Source organism: Aulostomus chinensis, chromosome 17 (assembly GCF_037954235.1).
Source record: "Aulostomus chinensis isolate RoL2024-O1b breed Wild chromosome 17, RoL_Achi_v1.0, whole genome shotgun sequence".
Taxonomy (NCBI): Eukaryota; Metazoa; Chordata; class Actinopteri; order Syngnathiformes; family Aulostomidae; genus Aulostomus; species Aulostomus chinensis.
Genome location: NC_141336.1, coordinates 1,107,218 through 1,115,499, shown reverse-complemented (window position 1 = coordinate 1,115,499; position 8,282 = coordinate 1,107,218).

The following is an 8,282-nucleotide window of genomic DNA, read 5'->3' as shown; positions in this document are numbered from 1 at the left end:
ACAACTATTGTTGTTTAGAATGCAACTATTTGCAATGATTCAGTGCTCCCTTCTGTAACAGCACTATACATTCTTGTGTATAACTAGTATATCCTCGTGTATAACTAGTATATTCTTGTTTATAATAGTATATTCTTGTGTATAACTGGTATATTCTTGTTTATAATAGTATATTCTTGTGTATAACTGGTATATTCTTGTTTATAATAGTATATTCTTGTGTATAACTGGTATATTCTTGTTTATAATAGTATATCCTCGTGTATAACTGGTATATTCTTGTTTATAATAGTATATTCTTGTGTATAACTGGTATATTCTTGTGTATAACTGGTATATTCTTGTGTATAACTGGTATATTCTTGTGTATAATAGTATATTCTTGTGTATAACTGGTATACTCTTGTGTATAACTGGTATATTCGTGTGTATAATAGTATATTCTTGTGTATAACTGGTATATTCTTGTGTATAATAGTATATACTTGTGTATGACTAGTATACTCTCGTGTATAACTAGTATGTTCTTGTGTATAACTAGTATATTCTTGTGAATAACTAGTAAAAACTGGTGTATAACTAGTATAAACTTGTGTATAACTGGTATATTCTTGTGTATAATAGTATATACTTGTGTATAACTGGTATATATATTAGCCAACTATAGGCCAATATCCAACCTCCCTACATCTCCAAGATCCTTGAGAAGGTTGTCCTGGAGCAGCTACATGAACATCTGCACAGCAACGAGCTCTTTGAAGCCTTCCAGTCTGGATTCAGGGACACCATAGCACTGAACCAGCACTGGTCAGAGTCTCTAATGATCTTCTTATAGCTTCAGACAGAGGTCTCGTCTCTGTCCTTTTGGACCTCAGTGCTGCATTTGACACCATCGACCACAGCATCCTGCTACAGAGACGAGACCATGAAACTGGGATTAAGGACCTGCCCTAAAATGGGTTAAGTCCTACTTATCTGACAGGTTTCAGTTTGTTAATGTCAATAATGACTATTCAGAGTACAGCAGAGTCACACATGGTGGACCACAGGGTTCAGTTTTAGGACCGATTCTCTTCATTCTTTACATGCTCCCATTAGGTGACATAATCCAGAAGCACTCAATCAACTTCCACTGTTATGCAGATGACACACAACTTTACTTGTCGATGGAGCCAGACGACACAAGCCAGTTTACTAATCTGCTAGACTGCCTGAAAGACATGAAATCCTGGATGTCTTCTAACTTCTTACTGCTAAATTCAGATCAAACTGAGGTCATCATGTTTGGACCTAAACCCCTCAGGGACACCTCTCTAACCAGATCACTACTCTAGATGGCATCACCCTGACCCTGAGGACAACTGCAAGGAACCTTGGAGTCATTTTTGACCAGGACCTTTCCTTCAGCTCCCACATAAATCATGTGACCAGGACCGCCTTCTTCCACCTGCAGTATCACTAAGATTAGGAACATCCTTTCCCAGAGTGATGCTGAGAAACTGGTGCATGCATTCATCACTTCTAGGCTGGACCACTGCAACTGTCTCCTGTCAGGATGTCCCAACAACTCTCTAAAGAGTCTCCAGCTGGTCCAGAACGCTGCAGCCAGGGTTCTGACAGGAGTTAGAAGAGAGAACACATCTCTCCACTTTAGCTTCTCTCCTTCCTGTAGGATCTAGAATCCACTTCAAAGTCCTTCTGCTGACTTATAAGGCTCTCAATGATGAAGCTCCATCCTCTCTGAAAGAACTCATTAGTCCCTCCTGTCCTACCAGAGCACTCCGCTCCCAGAATGCAGGTCTGTTAGTGACTCCCAGTATCTCTAAACCAGACTGGGAGGTGGAGCCTTCAGGTACCGGTTCCTCTACTGTGGAACCAGCATCTCTCCATGGGTCAGAGAGGCAGACACTCTGACTACTTTGAAGTCCAGGCTTAAGACCTTCCTTTATGACAGAGCCTTCAGTCAGGACTGGTTCAGGTAGCTCTGAACCATTGATAGCTATGCTGCTCCAGGCTGAGACTGCTGGGGGACACATCAGGTTACATGGAGCCCTCCCCTCCTCTCCTCTCCTCTCCTCTCCCCCTCTCTCCTCCTCTCCTCCCTGCACATTTTTGGAACTGTCACTACCACTACTTGTTGCACTTTGTAGTTTGGCCTTGGTGTCTCGCAGTCTCTCTGTGTTTCCACAGATCCACCAGAGCCTCAACTGCCGCCTGCATCACCCCCCCCCCCTCTTATTCCCTACTGTTACACTGGCCTGCGCTCCCCTTCCATGAACCAGTCTGCCATCCGGTCCCCCATCAAGCTGGCTTGCTCTCCCTGCCTCCCCTCCCATGAACCAGTCTACCATCCAGTCCCCCATCAAGCTGGCTTGCTCTCCCTGCCTCCCCTTCCATGAACCAGTCTACCATCCAGTCCCCCATCAAGCTGGCTTGCTCTCCCTGCCTCCCCTTCCATGAACCAGTCTACCATCCAGTCCCCCATCAAGCTGGCTTGCTCTCCCTGCCTCCCCTTCCATGAACCAGTCTACCATCCAGTCCCCCATCAAGCTGGCTTGCTCTCCCTGCCTCCCCTCCCATGAACCAGTCTACCATCCAGTCCCCCATCAAGCTGGCTTGCTCTCCCTGCCTCCCCTTCCAGAAGCTTCCTTCTTCAACTGTTATTAACATTTCCATGTTTCCTCCATTCTGTGTTATAAACTGTTTTCTTGTCTGTAACAACATCTCCTGCATGTCTGTCCCTCCTGGTGAGGGATCCTCCGCCCCTCCTCACCCTGAGGTTTCTCCCATTTTTCCCTGTTAAAGGTTTTCTATGGAGTTTCTCCTCAGTCGATGTGAGGGTCTGAGGGCAGAGGATGTTGTTATGATGCCATGAAGCCTGGAGACAAACTGGAGGGGAAAACGGGCTATACAAATAAAACTGCCTTGCCTTGCCTTGCCTTGCCTCGTATATTCTTGTGTATAACTAGTATATCTTTGTGTATAACTAGTATAAACTTGTGTATAACTAGTATATTCTTGTGTATAACTAGTATATTCTTGTGCATATCTAGTATCAACTTGTGTATAACTAGTATATTCTTGTGTATGACTAGTATAAATGTGTGTATAACTAGTATATTCTTGTGTATAACTAGTATAAACTTGTGTATAACTAGTATATTCTTGTGTATAACTAGTATATTCTTGTGCATATCTAGTATACACTTGTGTATAACTAGTATATTCTTGTGTATGACTGATATAAATGTGTGTATAACTAGTATATTCTTGTGCATAACTAGTATATTCTTGTGTATAACTTGTATAAACTTGTGTATAACTAGTATATTCTTGTGTAAAACTAGTATAAACTTGTGTATAACTAGTATATTCTTGTGTAAAACTAGTATAAGTGTGTCTATAACTAGTATATTCTTGTGCATAACTCGTATAAACTTGTGTATAACTAGTATATTCTTGTGTATGACTAGTATAAATGTGTGTATAACTGATATATTCTTGCATAAAACTAGTATAAACTTGTGTATAACTCGTATATTCTTGTGCATATCTAGTATAAACTTGTGTATAACTAGTATATTCTTGTGTATGACTAGTATAAATGTGTGTATAACTGATATATTCTTGTATAAAACTAGTATAAACTTGTGTATAACTCGTATATTCTTGTGCATATCTAGTATAAACTTGTGTAGAACTAGTATATTCTTGTGCATATCGAGTATAAACTTGTGTATAACTAGTTTATTCTTGTGTATACCTAGTATATTCTTGTGTATAACTAATATATTCTTGTGCATATCTAGTATAAACTTGTGTGTAACTAGTATATTCTTGTGTATGACTAGTATAAATGTGTGTATAACTAGTATATTCTTGTGTAAAACTAGTATCAATGTGTGTATAACTAGTATATTCTTGTGCATAACTAGTATATTCTTGTGTATAACTTGTATAAACTTGTGTATAACTAGTATATTCTTGTGTAAAACTAGTATAAACTTGTGTATAACTAGTATAAACTTGTGTATAACTAGTATATTCTTGTGTAAAACTAGTATAAACTTGTGTATAACTAGTATATTCTTGTGTATAACTTGTATAAACTTGTGTATAACTAGTATATTCTTGTGTAAAACTAGTATAAACTTGTGTATAACTAGTATATTCTTGTGTAAAACTAGTATAAACTTGTGTATAACTAGTATAAACTTGTGTATAACTAGTATATTCTTGTGCATATCTAGTATCAACTTGTGTATAACTAGTATATTCTTGTGTATGACTAGTATAAATGTGTGTATAACTAGTATATTCTTGTGTATAACTAGTATAAACTTGTGTATAACTAGTATATTCTTGTGTATAACTAGTATATTCTTGTGCATATCTAGTATACACTTGTGTATAACTAGTATATTCTTGTGTATGACTAGTATAAATGTGTGTATAACTAGTATATTCTTCTGTAAAACTAGTATAAATGTGTGTATAACTAGTATATTCTTGTGCATAACTAGTATATTCTTGTGTATAACTCGTAAAAACTTGTGTATAACTAGCATATTGTTGTGTAAAACTAGTATAAACGTGTGTATAACTAGTATATTCTTGTGCATATCTAGTATAAACTTGTGTATAACTAGTATATTCTTGTGTATAACTAGTATATTCTTGTGCGTATCGAGTATAAACTTGTGTATAACTAGTTTATTCTTGTGTATACCTAGTATATTCTTGTGCATATCTAGTATAAACTTGTGTATAACTAGTATATTCTTGTGTATAACTGGTATATTCGTGTGTATAACTGGTATATTCTTGTGTATAACTGGTATATTCTTGTGTATAACTGGTATATTCTTGTGTATAATAGTATATTCTTGTGTATAACTGGTATACTCTTGTGTATAACTGGTATATTCGTGTGTATAATAGTATATTCTTGTGTATAACTGGTATATTCTTGTGTATAATAGTATATACTTGTGTATGACTAGTATACTCTCGTGTATAACTAGTATGTTCTTGTGTATAACTAGTATATTCTTGTGAATAACTAGTAAAAACTGGTGTATAACTAGTATAAACTTGTGTATAACTGGTATATTCTTGTGTATAATAGTATATACTTGTGTATAACTGGTATATATATTAGCCAACTATAGGCCAATATCCAACCTCCCTACATCTCCAAGATCCTTGAGAAGGTTGTCCTGGAGCAGCTACATGAACATCTGCACAGCAACGAGCTCTTTGAAGCCTTCCAGTCTGGATTCAGGGACACCATAGCACTGAACCAGCACTGGTCAGAGTCTCTAATGATCTTCTTATAGCTTCAGACAGAGGTCTCGTCTCTGTCCTTTTGGACCTCAGTGCTGCATTTGACACCATCGACCACAGCATCCTGCTACAGAGACGAGACCATGAAACTGGGATTAAGGACCTGCCCTAAAATGGGTTAAGTCCTACTTATCTGACAGGTTTCAGTTTGTTAATGTCAATAATGACTATTCAGAGTACAGCAGAGTCACACATGGTGGACCACAGGGTTCAGTTTTAGGACCGATTCTCTTCATTCTTTACATGCTCCCATTAGGTGACATAATCCAGAAGCACTCAATCAACTTCCACTGTTATGCAGATGACACACAACTTTACTTGTCGATGGAGCCAGACGACACAAGCCAGTTTACTAATCTGCTAGACTGCCTGAAAGACATGAAATCCTGGATGTCTTCTAACTTCTTACTGCTAAATTCAGATCAAACTGAGGTCATCATGTTTGGACCTAAACCCCTCAGGGACACCTCTCTAACCAGATCACTACTCTAGATGGCATCACCCTGACCCTGAGGACAACTGCAAGGAACCTTGGAGTCATTTTTGACCAGGACCTTTCCTTCAGCTCCCACATAAATCATGTGACCAGGACCGCCTTCTTCCACCTGCAGTATCACTAAGATTAGGAACATCCTTTCCCAGAGTGATGCTGAGAAACTGGTGCATGCATTCATCACTTCTAGGCTGGACCACTGCAACTGTCTCCTGTCAGGATGTCCCAACAACTCTCTAAAGAGTCTCCAGCTGGTCCAGAACGCTGCAGCCAGGGTTCTGACAGGAGTTAGAAGAGAGAACACATCTCTCCACTTTAGCTTCTCTCCTTCCTGTAGGATCTAGAATCCACTTCAAAGTCCTTCTGCTGACTTATAAGGCTCTCAATGATGAAGCTCCATCCTCTCTGAAAGAACTCATTAGTCCCTCCTGTCCTACCAGAGCACTCCGCTCCCAGAATGCAGGTCTGTTAGTGACTCCCAGTATCTCTAAACCAGACTGGGAGGTGGAGCCTTCAGGTACCGGTTCCTCTACTGTGGAACCAGCATCTCTCCATGGGTCAGAGAGGCAGACACTCTGACTACTTTGAAGTCCAGGCTTAAGACCTTCCTTTATGACAGAGCCTTCAGTCAGGACTGGTTCAGGTAGCTCTGAACCATTGATAGCTATGCTGCTCCAGGCTGAGACTGCTGGGGGACACATCAGGTTACATGGAGCCCTCCCCTCCTCTCCTCTCCTCTCCTCTCCCCCTCTCTCCTCCTCTCCTCCCTGCACATTTTTGGAACTGTCACTACCACTACTTGTTGCACTTTGTAGTTTGGCCTTGGTGTCTCGCAGTCTCTCTGTGTTTCCACAGATCCACCAGAGCCTCAACTGCCGCCTGCATCACCCCCCCCCCCCTCTTATTCCCTACTGTTACACTGGCCTGCGCTCCCCTTCCATGAACCAGTCTGCCATCCGGTCCCCCATCAAGCTGGCTTGCTCTCCCTGCCTCCCCTCCCATGAACCAGTCTACCATCCAGTCCCCCATCAAGCTGGCTTGCTCTCCCTGCCTCCCCTTCCATGAACCAGTCTACCATCCAGTCCCCCATCAAGCTGGCTTGCTCTCCCTGCCTCCCCTTCCATGAACCAGTCTACCATCCAGTCCCCCATCAAGCTGGCTTGCTCTCCCTGCCTCCCCTTCCATGAACCAGTCTACCATCCAGTCCCCCATCAAGCTGGCTTGCTCTCCCTGCCTCCCCTCCCATGAACCAGTCTACCATCCAGTCCCCCATCAAGCTGGCTTGCTCTCCCTGCCTCCCCTTCCAGAAGCTTCCTTCTTCAACTGTTATTAACATTTCCATGTTTCCTCCATTCTGTGTTATAAACTGTTTTCTTGTCTGTAACAACATCTCCTGCATGTCTGTCCCTCCTGGTGAGGGATCCTCCGCCCCTCCTCACCCTGAGGTTTCTCCCATTTTTCCCTGTTAAAGGTTTTCTATGGAGTTTCTCCTCAGTCGATGTGAGGGTCTGAGGGCAGAGGATGTTGTTATGATGCCATGAAGCCTGGAGACAAACTGGAGGGGAAAACGGGCTATACAAATAAAACTGCCTTGCCTTGCCTTGCCTTGCCTCGTATATTCTTGTGTATAACTAGTATATCTTTGTGTATAACTAGTATAAACTTGTGTATAACTAGTATATTCTTGTGTATAACTAGTATATTCTTGTGCATATCTAGTATCAACTTGTGTATAACTAGTATATTCTTGTGTATGACTAGTATAAATGTGTGTATAACTAGTATATTCTTGTGTATAACTAGTATAAACTTGTGTATAACTAGTATATTCTTGTGTATAACTAGTATATTCTTGTGCATATCTAGTATACACTTGTGTATAACTAGTATATTCTTGTGTATGACTGATATAAATGTGTGTATAACTAGTATATTCTTGTGCATAACTAGTATATTCTTGTGTATAACTTGTATAAACTTGTGTATAACTAGTATATTCTTGTGTAAAACTAGTATAAACTTGTGTATAACTAGTATATTCTTGTGTAAAACTAGTATAAGTGTGTCTATAACTAGTATATTCTTGTGCATAACTCGTATAAACTTGTGTATAACTAGTATATTCTTGTGTATGACTAGTATAAATGTGTGTATAACTGATATATTCTTGCATAAAACTAGTATAAACTTGTGTATAACTCGTATATTCTTGTGCATATCTAGTATAAACTTGTGTATAACTAGTATATTCTTGTGTATGACTAGTATAAATGTGTGTATAACTGATATATTCTTGTATAAAACTAGTATAAACTTGTGTATAACTCGTATATTCTTGTGCATATCTAGTATAAACTTGTGTAGAACTAGTATATTCTTGTGCATATCGAGTATAAACTTGTGTATAACTAGTTTATTCTTGTGTATACCTAGTATATTCTTG